Source organism: Arachis hypogaea, chromosome 5, assembly GCF_003086295.3.
Source record: "Arachis hypogaea cultivar Tifrunner chromosome 5, arahy.Tifrunner.gnm2.J5K5, whole genome shotgun sequence".
In the NCBI taxonomy this organism is placed as follows: domain Eukaryota; kingdom Viridiplantae; phylum Streptophyta; class Magnoliopsida; order Fabales; family Fabaceae; genus Arachis; species Arachis hypogaea.
The window spans coordinates 111630357-111649711 of NC_092040.1; the positions used below are offsets into that span (position 1 = coordinate 111630357).

Here is a 19355-nt window from a genome sequence, read left to right on the forward strand (position 1 = left end):
GACTATGTTCAAAAGAATTTAATGTTTTCTTTTCTGAAGTTTAACTAAGATATATTCTAAAGACATATTAGCTAAGAGTATAAAGTAACAAAACTTTCTGTTGTCAATGCATTTATTATGTAGAAAATTTTAAATGTTTAAGTTTGATTTATATATTTTATATAAACTTTCTAATTTGTAGTATCCTTAAAGCGGGTCCTAACGAAGATTTCTTTTTTCCTAGTAATTAATAAGGGACAATATATATATATATATATATATATATATATATATATATATATATATATATATATATATATATGTGTGTGTGTGTGTGAAATAAAAAAAGACATATATTTATTTTAATAATACATTTTCTTATATATTTGTCCAAACAAGAATTTTAAACTAATCATCAAAACAGTGAAAGATATTATTGCTTTGAAGAAGAAAAAAAAAAAAACTCAACGACATGATGATACCGAAATCATAAAATATTAATTAGATTTGATTTGGCATTTCATCACTATGCCCTTATCTATCCATCTCATACATAAAATAATGAAGTGCAACTGTGTGTAAATTGACCTAAATTAAGAAAGACAATTTATTTAAGCATAAATTAAATGTGATACAGATAAGAATACTGAGATAGAAGACAAAATAAAAAATAAGATATAAAAAAGAAAATTTGAGTAGTATTTATTGAAAAAAATGATAAAATTTTATTTTAAGTAGTTTGGACACATGAAAAAAATATCAATAAGATATCTAATTAAAATAGTGGATAAGATGAAAAGTAAATAGATAACAATAATAAATAAAAAAAATCCTAAAAAAAGTAAAAAATTAGATCATACATAAAATAGTTAAAAGAAATTTATATATTAACAGTTTTATTATAAATATAATACATAATAAAATATAATAATATTGTTTGATTCATATAGTTGACTCCACCTAATAAGATAAGACTTTGTCTTTATTGTATACTATTATAACCGTCATTATCATAATACGGCATATTAGCAATTAGAGGATTACAAAGTCAAATGAAACAAAAGAAACCAGCTAATGCGTGTTGATCTTCTTCAACGTAACCCTTGAAACACCAAGGTCAAGTGGGGTTTCATGGCCTCAAGAGTCATATGATAGGTGAAACAAAGCACTAGTAGTAGTAGTAGTTGGTGCCAATTAAATTTGAAGAAGCATGCAAATAACTAGAAAAAGGGAAATTACCTACTCCACTTTAATTTGCCACGCCATTTTACTTGATAACATCTCCCATCCACTGCCACCTCTCTTATTGCTTGCTCCATTTAAACATCCATCTCCCACATCACTCTTAAAAGCCATGGAACCTCTCATACACTTTCTATTAACATATCTTTTTTTCATAGATTAATTAAACAACTCTTAGCTCAAATTATCTTATTTATTACTTTAGTTATTTACATAGTTTAAGAAATCTAAAATTAAGAGTCAAAACCCAAATTTTACTAAATTTTTAATTAGGTATTTATACTATTTTTTTTATTGAGTCTCTATACTATATCAGATTTTGTAATTAAGATCATATTGTGACAAAACAATGGAATTAACAGAATATTCCGTTAAACAAAACAAATATACTTAACACTTGATTGAATATTCTGTACAGTTTAACAGAATATTTTGTTAATTTCAATATTTTTATCACAACAGAAACTTAATTATAAAATTTGATATGGTATAAAAATTTAATTGAAAAGAAAAAAAGTATAAAAACCTAATTAAAAATTCGGTGAAATTAACTATATAAAAATCAATAGAATAATTAAATCTATAATAAAAAATAATTCTAGTTAACAATAAATAAGTATTATTATTTATTATGCTTGGAATTGTATAGAAGCTAAGTAATATATTTTTTTTAAAAAAAAGTCTTTGATAAATACTTAAATAGTATATTAAAATATGAAAATAATAAATTTATTGTTTTGTTTTAAAAGTGATTAATATTATTTTATGTTTTGCTAGTTATCTTTAGCATGTCATGCAAAATTAGTAGGTTTCACAACCTATCTACCATAACAAACATACTCTCACTTTTCCAAAGAGATCCTTTAATAATATATACAACTCCATATTAATTAATTAATTAATTAATCAGGTTTAGATGTGTTGGAGACGTACTATATATATAGAAAATCCCTTAATTATATGAATAAGACTAGTAGTGTAAACATTCCATTAAAAGGCAGAGTGAAAGAGAGAGGTGATGATAAGTACAAATGCCTTGGAATAAAAAGAAAAGAGGCTATGAAACTTTATGAATGTATGAAGATATAAAGAAGGTATTATGAATTTTAGGCAATGATTTAATTGTGAATAACAACCACATGAAAAGAATGAACCATAACAACTGGAAAAGTGGTGCACTTGCGGGTAAGTTAGGGATAAGACGTGGTCAATCAAACGTGATATGAGGCAAAAAGAGTAACGCCAGAGTCCCAGCATGTGCTTCATTTGTAGTTATATACCACAAAACCATGAATAAAAGTACTGGAACCGGTATTTCAGACTTAAAATTTTCCTATATTTATATTTGCAAGCAAATTACAAAGAGAAAGTTTAAGGATTCAGTACTTTTATTAAAGTTTAGTCAGTACTTAATTATAAAAAAAAATAAATAATTTTATATTAATAAATATAAATTTATACTATTAAAAATATTAATAATAATTAATTAATAACTATAAATCACAAAATTTACTAATCATTTACCACTACTCCACTAGAAAAAAGAAAATTGCATTGTTGAAAGAGGCGTGTTTGCAACAATTCACATAGAAATTGAAGAATTAAAATAAGGTGAATTATAAGATAAAGATGTAAGTTTATAGATAAAATACGTATTAAAAACATCCCAAGCATAATTATAAGCAACAAAAGGTAGGTGTCATGTGTATGGCACGGGTGATGGGTCCCAGTCCCAATCCCAGTGCAGTCAAACAACCTCAGTTAAAAGTCCAACAACTAAACTGGGTTTCTACCTCACATACTGACATACACACAAGCTTCCCCAATTCCATCATCAATTCTCAAACTCACTATGACTAAACATTTTTCCTTAACTTAAATACTTACAACCTTCTCCGTTGCCATGCCCTCCCGCCAACTCCTCCCTCACCGCCGCCACCACCACCACCGCAGTATCCTTCTCCCGCTTATCACTGCCACCGCCGCCTCCCTCCTTCTCCTCGTTCTCTTCCTCCTCTTCCTCCGCCGTCGCAAGCGCACCTCCCCGTCCACCACCTCCAACGCCGGAGACGACTCCAAGCCCCCCACCGTCTCTCCTACACCCTCCTTCGCCGTGCCACCAACTCCTTTTCTTCCCCACTGGGCCATGGTGGCTTCGGAACCGTCTTCTCCGGCACCCTCCCTACTCCGGCGAGAACCCCCGTCGCAGTGAAACTCATGGACCCCACAACAACCTCGCAGCAAGGCGAGCGCGAGTTTCACAACGAGCTCTTCTTCGCCTCCGTGCTCCGCCAATCTCCCCACGTCGTCGCCGCCGTGGGATTCTCATCGGACCCAAAACGGCGCCGTTTCCTCCTCGTCTACGACCTCATGGTAAACGGAAATCTCCAAGACGCTTTATTGCATAGAAAGTGCCCTGAACTCATGCAGTGGAACAAGCGCTTCTCTGTTGCATTGGACATAGCAAAAGGTGTTCTTTTCCTTCATAGTTGTGACCCCCCTGTGATTCATAGTGATATTAAGCCCAGCAATATTCTCCTCGATGCTGAATTCAATGCCAGAATTGGGGATTTTGGACTTGCCCGTTTGAAATCGGATCCCAATTTGGATGTTTTGGATGGTAGGGGTGATTTTGAGAAGAAAAAGGAGGGGTTTTTGGAGTGTGATGGTGGTGGGGTTGTTGTTGCCGTGGATGATTGTGAAACGGAAAGTGTGAACACTGGTTGTTACTTTGAGGAGGGTAGCTTGGGTGTGGATCAATCTCCTGAGTGTTTTGTTAAGGTGCCCAACTTGGAGACCTCGCCGGAGACTAGTGGGGCTGGTGTGTCGGCCTCACCGGAGATGGCAGTAACATTGGCGGGGGCGGCGTCTCTGTCGCCGGGGTTTGACAAGGCTAGCAGTGCTCAGAGTGAGAAGGGTGTTAAGAAGAATGGGAAAGGGATGAGGAGTAATTCAGTGAGGGATTGGTGGTGGAAGCAGGACAATGAGGAGGTTGCAGCCTCAGGATCAGGATCAAATCCTGTTGGGGAGAGTAAGACGGTGAAGGATTATGTGATGGAGTGGATTGGGAGGGATGTTGATAAGGAAAGGCCAAAGGGCGAATGGGTTGGAGGAGAAGGTGGGCAATTGGGGAAGCAAGAGAAGAAGAAAATGAAGAAGAAGAAGAGTAGGAAGCACCAATTGGAATGGTGGGAATCAATGGAGGAGGAGAAGTTTGATGATGTTCTAAAGAAGGAGAAGAGGAGGCCGGCGAGAGAGTGGTGGAAGGAGGAGTACGGTGAAGAGCTCGAAAAGAAGAAGAAGAAGAAGAAAAAGAGGAAGGGATTGAACAGCGATGATGATGATGGCAATGGGAGTGAGTGGTGGGTGAGCGATGATGTTTTGTATGGGGATAGGAATTTGAAGAAGGCCAAGAGCAAGAGCAGGAATAACCGTGGAGGCACAGATTGGTGGTTGGAGGGGCTAAGTGGCGACTTATGGAGAACTCGCCGGAACAGCTTCGATTCAGCTAGTGGAGAAATTCCAAAGAGTGGTGGTGTGAGTAGTACTCCAAGCATGAGGGGCACCGTTTGTTATGTTGCTCCGGAGTATGGCTACAGCGGAGATGTCTCAGAGAATTGTGATGTATATAGTTTTGGTGTCTTGTTGCTAGTTATCATTTCAGGGAGGCGACCCCTTCAGGTGAACGGTTCGCCATTGTCCGAGTTTCACCGTGCAAATCTGTTGTCTTGGGCGCGACATTGCGCTAGAAATGGGAAGCTCGTCGAGCTGGTTGATCAGTCTATTCAGTCATTAGATAAGGATCAGGCTCTTCTATGTATCAAGGTGGCTTTGCTTTGTGTGCTTAAGTCCCCTGCTCGCCGCCCTTCGATGAAAGAGGTTGTGGGAATGCTTTCCGGGGAGTTGGAGCCACCCCAATTGCCCATTGAATACTCGCCTTCGACCCCTTCTCGATTCCCATTCAAGACCCGGAAGAAAGGCCGGTGAGTTTCTAGTAGCAGCTAACCCTTTTACATGAGCAATTATAGTAATATACTTGGTACTTCATAGCTCAATTTACCAATGACCCATAATTGTATAGGAAAATTAGGAGGGAAAAGCTCTGTTCTTAGTTCTTACAATTGGTTTTCAAGTTCTCTCTATATTTCTTTTATCTCCTTTTAGTTTTTATTGTAGCCTTTTGATCTTATTGTTTTCAATTATCCTTGATTTCATAGTAATACCATTGTGGCCTACTAGTTGGAGATTGATATGTGTATATATAGATACACCTCACATATTCTTTCACACTAACTTATAGGCTTTGCCTTGTGATTGTTGTTTATCTTTTGGGAGTTATCAGTTATGACCCATTCTTTAGTGATTAGGATTCAAGAATGAGGCCATCTTTGTAGTTTACATTTGGAGATTAATTAATATTAGCAATATACATTACATTTAGCTAAACTTGCAAATGAAGTTACTCCTTTATGGTGTGGTCCATTTTATGCAGCTTTTGTAAATTTGAGTTGTATAGGATTTTATTTCACAGTTTGCATCATTTGATTTTATGCATAGAAGGAAGAGCCTTGTTATTTATTCATTCATATGGTAGCTGTTGTAATAAAAACAGAACATTGGAGTTCGAAATGGTGAAAAAAATCAATGGAAGTAGAATCTTTCTACAAGCTTTTTCCATGTGATCCATTGTTTGAATTCATGATTGTGGTATAGTAGCAAAATAAGGCCAAAATTGTGGTCCTTTCTTTTTATGCAAAGGGTTATGATATAACTAATGATTTTTTTGAACAATATGAACAACGGGTCTTAAAATTAGCTAAATTCAAGTAAAACACACTACATTTCCAAATTATTCATTTAAATCTTAATATTAGAATAACCATTCACACGCCTAATGAATTGAACATCCAATATATCCATTGTTCACATTGTTTAATATTTTTATTATTTACCTATAGTTTATTATGGAAATCATGGTGCTATACATTAACCCTAACATTAGTTAGCACATTAATTAATTCACTAACCCCAGTTATTATACTATTCCATTGTTCCCTTGTAGGGTAAGACAATTAGACAACCATTTCAAAAAGAAACTAAAAAAAAAACAATTTAAATTCTGATTGGGTACAGATCTATGATAGAAGTTTGACCAAACTTAATTGGATGGATATGTCTCTTCAGTTTAAGTCACCAAGGTCAATATCATAATTCATATTCTTAATTTGGTTGGAACTTGCTGCAACAAAAATATATCTTCCTATTTTTGAATTACATATATTGAAATGTACTTGAATATTTATGTAAATGAATCATGTTCTTTACTATTACAAATTTATGTCATGTATTTGTAAATGAAATTGTATATAGCTCAATTACAAGCTTACTTGCATTTGAAGTTAGATGCATTATTGCATTCATAACTATTAATAAAGGAACCTAGTGTAATGGCATGTTACATTACCACATGGTATAATAATACAACTAATTAATTGGCAACTGTCCTCAATTAATTGTATGGTCCTAACTAACCAACTCCTAGTTATTGACTAGCTAAAAGCTAAATAATGGATCTTCAATTCTTTATAAGAAAATTTTAGACATTGTGATTATTGTGTTGATTGTTATTATTGATAGGGCCAAAAATGGGACCCATAAAAAACCTAATATGAAATAGTTTTATATATGTATTACATTATCATGTAACCTTACCTCAGTGAAAATAATTGTTTTTAAAACCGGACCGGACCGGCCGGTTCGACCGGATTAACCGGAACCGGTCATTTGGCCGGTCCGGTTAGCCTCTAGAACCGTTCTGCAAAAAACCGGTTAAAAAACCGGCTGAACCTGTGGTTAACCGGCAAACCGAGCGAACCGTACGGGTTTTTTCAAGTCCCGGTTCGCTGATCCAACAATCAAAACAGCGCCGTTTTGATTCCAGAGAAAAAACAAAAACCCAATGCTGACTTATCCCCTTTCTTTCTCTAACAAACACACCCTCAACAACCCAAGATTCTCCTAAACGGCGAAACCCTATTAGAGCCACCATCACCATCTCCCCTTTCATTCTGCTCTTCTCCTCGCGTCGCCAGAAGCTAAGGTCGGTTCGGGGCTGTTGTTGGCGTCGCCGTTTTTCTGTCCGAGCTCTCTTTGTCGCTGCTTCTTTGCTCTTCACCGTTGGTCGTTGCCGCTTCTCCACTCCTCGCCGTGGGTCGTCACTGCTTCTCCTCCTTTAGTTTAATTTATTAATTATGCTGAGATTATATTTGCTGAGATTGATATTGAATTAATTCTACTGAGATTGGGTTATAAATCCAATCTGTTTTTCTTGTTATTTTGGTAAATTGATATTTTGCTGTCATTGATTCAAAAGAGAAACATTGCTACAATTCTGCATTGGATTTACTATATGGCTTTAAAATAAGGGTTGGATGAAGTTCAGACAAGGAGATAGTTTATTCATAGGAAAAGAGAATGAAGTTAAGAAGTAAAGAACAAAAAGATTACCTAATTTATGAAAATGGAAAATTCAGGAATGGAAACCTAATTTATAAAGGTTATTCATGCTTTTATATTGTGTTTTTTTTTGTTTAGTTAATTTAATTGTCAGTTTTTGTGTATTCTGAGCTTCTTACTGTGTTGTGGAATTGCTTCTTCTTGTTCAAATTGAAGACTATACTGATCTCTTTTTCTCCCTGCACCATACTAAAATTTGTGGCCTCAAATTTAGGTAGCCTATAATGGATCATTATCTTCTATTATATCTGGAACTGATATTGTTTGACCAAGCTTAGAAGTTGCTAATGTGTTATATATACATGAAGATTGAGAAACTTAAATGAAAGAACCAAGCTTCGACCAATTTTAATTCATACAATGCTTTAATTGCTCTGCACCTTATCTCACAATATATGCCACTTTGAATTTTTAATAATTTTATGTTATATTTGACACTACCAGCCATTGACTAAGGAGACCTACCCTGTGATGATGCATTTGGGATTTTCGAAACAGGTGCAATTGCAATAGGTGTAGGAGCAATTGCTGCATTTGAAACAATAATAATTAGTTGGTATACAAATGCATTGTAAATTCATTAAGTCTATCACTATTTTTCTTTTTGGAAAATTATATGGTGTGAATTGAATAAAATGTCCACAGTACGGATTATGTGTGGTCTGCTTCCTTGGATAGCAATTCTTGTTTTGCTTGATCAATTTTCATTTGGCCAACCCAAGCTGAATTTTATATGCAAACTTTTCTGTTTCATTTTTTTTGTTAAATGAGAGGAAATTGCAACAGTTATAAAGAGAATGATGGAGGAGAATGAGGAAGGTTTGGAAATGAGAAAGAGAATCAAACAGTCGAGTGATGCTGCTGCACTCACTCAAAATGGTTTATCTCTACTAAGGCATTCTCTACTCTTACACAGAAATGGAAAATTGTTTAGTGGCATTTATAAAGGAATAATGCATGTAACTTGTCAAAACAACCCAAGTTTGTGATCTTTTTTTTTAATATCAATAGCATGCTTGAAAGCTTTTGAATGTTAATGCAGTTGCTTATTCTAATTTGAGGTTACTTAATGACTAATCTTCTTTGATTTATTTTTAGGGTACAGCATCTGTGGTATTAGCAGGATTGCTTTCTACCTTAAAATTAGTTAGGGAAACCTTAGCTGACGGCTGACCATACCTTCTTATTTTTGGGTGCTGGAGAGGTTAGTGTCTTGGAGGAATTTGTTTCATTATTTCTATCTTTCACAATGTCATTCATTATTTCTATTCATTTTACCTTAGTTGCAGAGTCATTTCAATTCTTTTGTGATGATTTATTTTTTTTGTTCACTTACTATTGGATCAAATTAAAATTTTGTCCTTTGAGAAAAGCTGTGTAATGATTTTGATGGTAAAATTGTGGGACAATGTTCACTATTCTTGTGAGCCTAGAAAAATGAAATGTGTGGAAGAGTAATATGCTTGATATGTTTTTAGGATCTCCACTATGGTTGAGGGAGAAACTTCTCACTTAGAACTGAACAAAACAACTCTAGTGTTCAGAGTCTCGATTACATAGATGATCATAAGCAAAGGAGAGCGGAAAGAATCGGATTTTTGGACGGTACCATCATGTATTCAACTTTTCAAACAGATTGTAAGGTGGTACAAGTTCCAAACAGGAACTAGAAATTAATAGAGCACATGTGCCAACGATTTGATCTGTCGTCAGGAAAATTGTATGTCGGGATTTTCGTTGGCATACAATTTTCCTGACGACAGATCAAATCGTTGGCACATGTGCTCTATTAATTTCTAGTTCCTGTTTGGAACTTGTACCACCTTACAATCTGTTTGAAAAGTTGAATACATGATGGTACCGTCCAAAAATCCGATTCTTTCCGCTCTCCTTTGCTTATGATCATCTATGTAATCGAGACTCTGAACACTAGAGTTGTTTTGTTCAGTTCTAAGTGAGAAGTTTCTCCCTCAACCATAGTGGAGATCCTAAAAACATATCAAGCATATTACTCTTCCACACATTTCATTTTTCTAGGCTCACAAGAATAGTGAACATTGTCCCACAATTTTACCATCAAAATCATTACACAGCTTTTCTCAAAGGACAAAATTTTAATTTGATCCAATAGTAAGTGAACAAAAAAAATAAATCATCACAAAAGAATTGAAATGACTCTGCAACTAAGGTAAAATGAATAGAAATAATGAATGACATTGTGAAAGATAGAAATAATGAAACAAATTCCTCCAAGACACTAACCTCTCCAGCACCCAAAAATAAGAAGGTATGGTCAGCCGTCAGCTAAGGTTTCCCTAACTAATTTTAAGGTAGAAAGCAATCCTGCTAATACCACAGATGCTGTACCCTAAAAATAAATCAAAGAAGATTAGTCATTAAGTAACCTCAAATTAGAATAAGCAACTGCATTAACATTCAAAAGCTTTCAAGCATGCTATTGATATTAAAAAAAAAGATCACAAACTTGGGTTGTTTTGACAAGTTACATGCATTATTCCTTTATAAATGCCACTAAACAATTTTCCATTTCTGTGTAAGAGTAGAGAATGCCTTAGTAGAGATAAACCATTTTGAGTGAGTGCAGCAGCATCACTCGACTGTTTGATTCTCTTTCTCATTTCCAAACCTTCCTCATTCTCCTCCATCATTCTCTTTATAACTGTTGCAATTTCCTCTCATTTAACAAAAAAAATGAAACAGAAAAGTTTGCATATAAAATTCAGCTTGGGTTGGCCAAATGAAAATTGATCAAGCAAAACAAGAATTGCTATCCAAGGAAGCAGACCACACATAATCCGTACTGTGGACATTTTATTCAATTCACACCATATAATTTTCCAAAAAGAAAAATAGTGATAGACTTAATGAATTTACAATGCATTTGTATACCAACTAATTATTATTGTTTCAAATGCAGCAATTGCTCCTACACCTATTGCAATTGCACCTGTTTCGAAAATCCCAAATGCATCATCACAGGGTAGGTCTCCTTAGTCAATGGCTGGTAGTGTCAAATATAACATAAAATTATTAAAAATTCAAAGTGGCATATATTGTGAGATAAGGTGCAGAGCAATTAAAGCATTGTATGAATTAAAATTGGTCGAAGCTTGGTTCTTTCATTTAAGTTTCTCAATCTTCATGTATATATAACACATTAGCAACTTCTAAGCTTGGTCAAACAATATCAGTTCCAGATATAATAGAAGATAATGATCCATTATAGGCTACCTAAATTTGAGGCCACAAATTTTAGTATGGTGCAGGGAGAAAAAGAGATCAGTATAGTCTTCAATTTGAACAAGAAGAAGCAATTCCACAACACAGTAAGAAGCTCAGAATACACAAAAACTGACAATTAAATTAACTAAACAAAAAAAAACACAATATAAAAGCATGAATAACCTTTATAAATTAGGTTTCCATTCCTGAATTTTCCATTTTCATAAATTAGGTAATCTTTTTGTTCTTTACTTCTTAACTTCATTCTCTTTTCCTATGAATAAACTATCTCCTTGTCTGAACTTCATCCAACCCTTATTTTAAAGCCATATAGTAAATCCAATGCAGAATTGTAGCAATGTTTCTCTTTTGAATCAATGACAGCAAAATATCAATTTACCAAAATAACAAGAAAAACAGATTGGATTTATAACCCAATCTCAGTAGAATTAATTCAATATCAATCTCAGCAAATATAATCTCAGCATAATTAATAAATTAAACTAAAGGAGGAGAAGCAGTGACGACCCACGGCGAGGAGTGGAGAAGCGGCAACGACCAACGGTGAAGAGCAAAGAAGCAGCGACAAAGAGAGCTCGGACAGAAAAACGGCGACGCCAACAACAGCCCCGAACCGACCTTAGCTTCTGGCGACGCGAGGAGAAGAGCAGAATGAAAGGGGAGATGGTGATGGTGGCTCTAATAGGGTTTCGCCGTTTAGGAGAATCTTGGGTTGTTGAGGGTGTGTTTGTTAGAGAAAGAAAGGGGATAAGTCAGCATTGGGTTTTTGTTTTTTCTCTGGAATCAAAACGGCGCTGTTTTGATTGTTGGATCAGCGAACCGGGACTTGAAAAAACCCGTACGGTTCGCTCGGTTTGCCGGTTAACCACAGGTTCAGCCGGTTTTTTAACCGGTTTTTTGCAGAACGGTTCTAGAGGCTAACCGGACCGGCCAAATGACCGGTTCCGGTTAATCCGGTCGAACCGGCCGGTCCGGTCCGGTTTTAAAAACAATTATTTTCACTGAGGTAAGGTTACATGATAATGTAATACATATATAAAACTATTTCATATTAGGTTTTTTATGGGTCCCATTTTTGGCCCTATCAATAATAACAATCAACACAATAATCACAATGTCTAAAATTTTCTTATAAAGAATTGAAGATCCATTATTTAGCTTTTAGCTAGTCAATAACTAGGAGTTGGTTAGTTAGGACCATACAATTAATTGAGGACAGTTGCCAATTAATTAGTTGTATTATTATACCATGTGGTAATGTAACATGCCATTACACTAGGTTCCTTTATTAATAGTTATGAATGCAATAATGCATCTAACTTCAAATGCAAGTAAGCTTGTAATTGAGCTATATACAATTTCATTTACAAATACATGACATAAATTTGTAATAGTAAAGAACATGATTCATTTACATAAATATTCAAGTACATTTCAATATATGTAATTCAAAAATAGGAAGATATATTTTTGTTGCAGCAAGTTCCAACCAAATTAAGAATATGAATTATGATATTGACCTTGGTGACTTAAACTGAAGAGACATATCCATCCAATTAAGTTTGGTCAAACTTCTATCATAGATCTGTACCCAATCAGAATTTAAATTGTTTTTTTTTTAGTTTCTTTTTGAAATGGTTGTCTAATTGTCTTACCCTACAAGGGAACAATGGAATAGTATAATAACTGGGGTTAGTGAATTAATTAATGTGCTAACTAATGTTAGGGTTAATGTATAGCACCATGATTTCCATAATAAACTATAGGTAAATAATAAAAATATTAAACAATGTGAACAATGGATATATTGGATGTTCAATTCATTAGGCGTGTGAATGGTTATTCTAATATTAAGATTTAAATGAATAATTTGGAAATGTAGTGTGTTTTACTTGAATTTAGCTAATTTTAAGACCCGTTGTTCATATTGTTCAAAAAAATCATTAGTTATATCATAACCCTTTGCATAAAAAGAAAGGACCACAATTTTGGCCTTATTTTGCTACTATACCACAATCATGAATTCAAACAATGGATCACATGGAAAAAGCTTGTAGAAAGATTCTACTTCCATTGATTTTTTTCACCATTTCGAACTCCAATGTTCTGTTTTTATTACAACAGCTACCATATGAATGAATAAATAACAAGGCTCTTCCTTCTATGCATAAAATCAAATGATGCAAACTGTGAAATAAAATCCTATACAACTCAAATTTACAAAAGCTGCATAAAATGGACCACACCATAAAGGAGTAACTTCATTTGCAAGTTTAGCTAAATGTAATGTATATTGCTAATATTAATTAATCTCCAAATGTAAACTACAAAGATGGCCTCATTCTTGAATCCTAATCACTAAAGAATGGGTCATAACTGATAACTCCCAAAAGATAAACAACAATCACAAGGCAAAGCCTATAAGTTAGTGTGAAAGAATATGTGAGGTGTATCTATATATACACATATCAATCTCCAACTAGTAGGCCACAATGGTATTACTATGAAATCAAGGATAATTGAAAACAATAAGATCAAAAGGCTACAATAAAAACTAAAAGGAGATAAAAGAAATATAGAGAGAACTTGAAAACCAATTGTAAGAACTAAGAACAGAGCTTTTCCCTCCTAATTTTCCTATACAATTATGGGTCATTGGTAAATTGAGCTATGAAGTACCAAGTATATTACTATAATTGCTCATGTAAAAGGGTTAGCTGCTACTAGAAACTCACCGGCCTTTCTTCCGGGTCTTGAATGGGAATCGAGAAGGGGTCGAAGGCGAGTATTCAATGGGCAATTGGGGTGGCTCCAACTCCCCGGAAAGCATTCCCACAACCTCTTTCATCGAAGGGCGGCGAGCAGGGGACTTAAGCACACAAAGCAAAGCCACCTTGATACATAGAAGAGCCTGATCCTTATCTAATGACTGAATAGACTGATCAACCAGCTCGACGAGCTTCCCATTTCTAGCGCAATGTCGCGCCCAAGACAACAGATTTGCACGGTGAAACTCGGACAATGGCGAACCGTTCACCTGAAGGGGTCGCCTCCCTGAAATGATAACTAGCAACAAGACACAAAACTATATACATCACAATTCTCTGAGACATCTCCGCTGTAGCCATACTCCGGAGCAACATAACAAACGGTGCCCCTCATGCTTGGAGTACTACTCACACCACCACTCTTTGGAATTTCTCCACTAGCTGAATCGAAGCTGTTCCGGCGAGTTCTCCATAAGTCGCCACTTAGCCCCTCCAACCACCAATCTGTGCCTCCACGGTTATTCCTGCTCTTGCTCTTGGCCTTCTTCAAATTCCTATCCCCATACAAAACATCATCGCTCACCCACCACTCACTCCCATTGCCATCATCATCATCGCTGTTCAATCCCTTCCTCTTTTCTTCTTCTTCTTCTTCTTTTCGAGCTCTTCACCGTACTCCTCTTCCACCACTCTCTCGCCGGCCTCCTCTTCTCCTTCTTAGAACATCATCAAACTTCTCCTCCTCCATTGATTCCCACCATTCCAATTGGTGCTTCCTACTCTTCTTCTTCTTCATTTTCTTCTCTCTTGCTTCCCCAATTGCCCACCTTCTCCTCCAACCCATTCGCCCTTTGGCCTTTCCTTATCAACATCCCTCCCAATCCACTCCATCACATAATCCTTCACCGTCTTACTCTCCCCAACAGGATTTGATCCTGATCCTGAGGCTGCAACCTCCTCATTGTCCTGCTTCCACCACCAATCCCTCACTGAATTACTCCTCATCCCTTTCCCATTCTTCTAACACCCTTCTCACTCTGAGCACTGCTAGCCTTGTCAAACCCCGGCGACAGAGACGCCGCCCCCCCAATGTTACTGCCATCTCCGGTGAGGCCGACACACCAGCCCCACTAGTCTCCGGCGAGGTCTCCAAGTTGGGCACCTTACAAAACACTCAGGAGATTGATCCACACCCAAGCTACCCTCCTCAAAGTAACAACCAGTGTTCACCTTTCGTTCACAATCATCCACGCAACAACAACCCCACCACCATCACACTCCAAAAACCCCTCCTTTTCTTCTCAAATCACCCCTACCATCCAAAACATCCAAATTGGGATCCGATTTCAAACGGGCAAGTCCAAAATCCCCAATTCTGGCATTGAATTCAGCATCGAGGAGAATATTGCTGGGCTTAATATCACTATGAATCACAGGGGGGTCACAACTATGAAGGAAAAGAACACCTTTTGCTATGTCCAATGCAACAGAGAAGCGCTTGTTCCACTGCATGAGTTCAGGGCACTTTCTATGCAATAAAGCGTCTTGGAGATTTCCGTTTACCATGAGGTCGTAGACGAGGAGGAAACGGCGCCGTTTTGGGTCCGATGAGAATCCCACGGCGGCGACGACGTGGGGAGATTGGCGGAGCACGGAGGCGAAGAAGAGCTCGTTGTGAAACTCGCGCTCGGCCTTGCTGCGAGGTTGTTGTGGGGTCCATGAGTTTCACTGCGACGGGGGTTCTCGCCGGAGTAGGGAGGGTGCCGGAGAAGACGGTTCCGAAGCCACCATGGCCCAGTGGGGAAGAAAAGGAGTTGGTGGCACGGCGAAGGAGGGGTGTAGGAGAGACGGTGGGGGGGCTTGGAGTCGTCTCCGGCGTTGGAGGTGGTGGACGGGGGAGGTGCGCTTGCGACGGCGGAGGAAGAGGAGGAAGAGAACGAGGAGAAGGAGGGAGGGGCGGTGGAGTGATAGCGGGAGAAGGAACTGCGGTGGTGGTGGTGGCGGCGGTGAGGGAGGAGTTGGCGGGGGGCATGCAACGGAGAAGGTTGTAAGTATTTAGTTAAGGAAAATGTTTAGTCATAGTGAGTTTGAGAATTGATGATGGAATTGGGAGCTTGTGTGTATGAGTATGTGAGGTAGAAACCCAGTTTGTTGTTGGACTTTTAACTGAGGTTTTTGAGCCTGGATTGGACTGGGCATCCCCGGCCGCCATGGGATTTGTTGCTATAATTCACCTTATTTTAATTCTTCAATTTCTATGTGAATTGTTGCAACACGCCTCTTTCAACAATGCAGATTTCTTTTTTCTAGTGGAGTAGTGGTAAATGATTAGTAAATTTTGTGATTTATAGTTATTAATTAATTATTATTAATATTTTTAATAGTATAAATTTATATTTATTAATATAACAGAATTATTTATTTTTTTTTATAATTAAGTACTGACTAAACTTTAATAAAGTATGATCCTTAAACTTTCTCTTTGTAATTTGCTTGCAAATATAAATATAGGAAAATTTTAAGTCTGAAATACCGGTTCCAGTACTTTTATTCATGGTTTTGTGGTATATAACTACAAATGAAGCACATGCTGGGACTCTGGCGTTACTTTTTGCTCATATCACGTTTGATTGACCACGTCTTATCCCTAACTTACCCGCAAGTGCACCCACTTTTCCAGTTGTTATGGTTCATTCTTTTCATGTGGTTGTTATTCACAATTAAATCATTGCCTAAAATTCATAATACCTTCTTTATATGCTTCATACATTCCATAAAGTTTCATAGCCTCTTTTCTTTTTATTCGCAAGGCATTTGTACTTATCATCACCTCTCTCTTTCACTCTGCCTTTTAATGGAATGTTTACACTACTAGTCTATTCATATAATTAAGGGATTTTCTATATATATAGTACGTCTCAACACATCTAAACCTGATTAATTAAATTAATTAATTAATATGGAGTTGTATATATTATTAAAGGATCTCTTTGAAAAGTGAGAGTATGTTTGTTATGGTAGATAGGTTGTGAACCTACAATTTTGCATGACATGCTAAAGATAACTAGCAAAACATAAATAATATTAAACACTTTTAAACAAAACAATAAATTATTATTTTCATATTTTAATATACTATTTAAGTATTTATCAAAGACTTTTTTTTAAAAAAAATATATTACTTAGCTTCTATACAATTCCAAGCATACATAAATAATAATAACTTATTTATTGTTAACTAGATATTTTTATTATAGATTTAATTATTCTATTGATTTTTATATAGTTAATTTCACCGGAATTTTTAATTTAGGTTTTTTATACTTTTTTCTTTTCAATTAAATTTTTATACCATATACAAATTTTATAATTAAGTTTCTGTTGTGATAAAAATATTGAAATTAACAAAATATTCTGTTAAACTGTACAGAAATTCCAATCAAGTGTTAAGTATATTTGTTTTGTTTTAACGGAATATTCTGTTAATTCCATTGTTTTGTCACAATATGATCTTAATTACAAAATCTGATATAGTATAGGAGACTCAATAAAAAAAATAGTATAAATACCTAATTAAAAATTTAGTAAAATTTGGGTTTTGACTCTTAATTTTAGATTTCTTAAACTATGTAAATAACTAAAGTAATAAATAAGATAATTTGAGCTAAGAGTTGTTTAATTAATCTATGAAAAAAGATATGTTAATAGAAAAGTGTATGAGAGGTTCCATGGCTTTTAAGAGTGATGTGGGAGATGGATTGTTAAATGGAGCAAGCAATAAGAGAGGTGGCAGTGGATGGGAGATGTTATCAAGTAAAATGGCGTGGCAAATTAAAGTGGAGTAGGTAATTTCCCTTTTTCTAGTTATTGCATGCTTCTTCAAATTTAATTGGCACCAACTACTACTACTGACTAGTGCTTTGTTTCACCTATCATATGACTCTTGAGGCATGAAACCCACTTGACTTGGGTGTTTCAAGGGTTACGTTGAAGAAGATCAACACGCATTAGCTGGTTTCTTTTGTTTCATTGACTTTGTAATCCTCTAATTGCTAATATGCCGGTATTTATGATAATGACGGTTATAATAGTATACAATAAAGACAAAGTCTTATCTTTTAGGTGGAGTCAACTATATGAATCAAACAATATTATTATATTTTAATTATGTATTATATTTATAATAAAACTGTTAATATATAAATTTCTTTAACTATTTTATGTATGATCTATTTTTTACCTTTTTTTAGGATTTTTTTTATTTATTATTGTTATCTATTTACTTTCATCTTATCCACTATTTTAATTAGATATCTTATTGATATTTTTTCAATGTGTCCAAACTACTTAAAATAAAATTTTATCATTTTTTCAATAAATACTACTCAAATTTTCTTTTATATCTTATTTTTATTTGTCTTCTATCTAGTACTTATCTGTATACATTTAATTTATGCTTAATAAATTGTCTTTCTAATTTAGGTCAATTTACACACAGTGCACGTCATTATTTTATGTAGCGATGGATAGATAGGCATAGTGATGAAATGCCAATCAAATTAATATATTTATGATTTCGGTATCACATGTCGTGAGTTTTTTTTTTTCTTCTTCAAAGCAATAATATTTCACTGTTTTGATGATTAGTTTTAAAATCTTGTGGACAAATATATAAGAAAATGTATTATTCAAAGTAAATATATGTCTTTTTTTATTTCACACACACACACACATATTATATATATATATATATATATATATATATATATATATATATATATATATATATATGTCCCTTATTAATTACTAGGAAAAAAGAAATCTTCGTTAGGACCCGCTTTAAGGATACTACAAATTAGAAAGTTTATATAAAATATATAAATCAAACTTAAACATTTAAAATTTTCTACATAATAAATGCATTGACAACAGAAAGTTTTGTTACTTTATACTCTTAGCTAATATGTCTTTAGAATATATCTTAGTTAAACTTCAGAAAAGAAAACATTAAATTCTTTTGAACATAGTCAAATATTAATTTAACCGGATTTTTTATTTAAATAAAATAAATATATTATATACAACGATATGCAGCTATAGTTGTTTACTTGTTTTCATTTTTGCCACTTGTGTGCTAGTGTGCTACCACATTGCCTAAGAAAACATGAAAAATTTAATCAGTATCTATCAGACGAGAATTTTTTTTTGTTTTTTTAATACAATAATAATTTAAATTAAGGATAAAATATATTTTTTGTCTTTGAAATTTGACAAAAGTTTTAAAAATACCCCTAAATTTTATTTAATTTTGTCCAAAAAGTTTTAAATTTGCATCAAATATACTTTTAACGGCTAATTTTTTCAAAAAATTTTAGACCAATTCAACAGCAATTTATAAGAACAACTCTTAATACAAGCAAATCAATCATAATTTTCATGCATTATTATAAGATTGGTCATAAATTTTTTGAAAATTTAGCCGTTAAGAATATATTTAATACAAATTAAAACTTTTGAGTCAAAATTAAAACAAAATAAAACTTAAAAATAATTTTACAATTTTTATCAAACTTCAAAAATAAAAAA

The 19355-nt window shown here is 34.6% G+C and overlaps 2 pseudogenes; one reads left to right on the top strand and one right to left on the bottom strand.

The window, feature by feature from the left end:
- The first annotated feature begins 3004 nt into the window (after positions 1 to 3004).
- LOC112802755 (receptor-like serine/threonine-protein kinase At2g45590) lies at positions 3005 to 5667 on the top strand (annotated as a pseudogene).
- Positions 5668 to 13273: 7606 nt separating this feature from the next.
- Positions 13274 to 15801, bottom strand: LOC112804000 (receptor-like serine/threonine-protein kinase At2g45590; annotated as a pseudogene).
- Positions 15802 to 19355: the final 3554 nt, after the last annotated feature.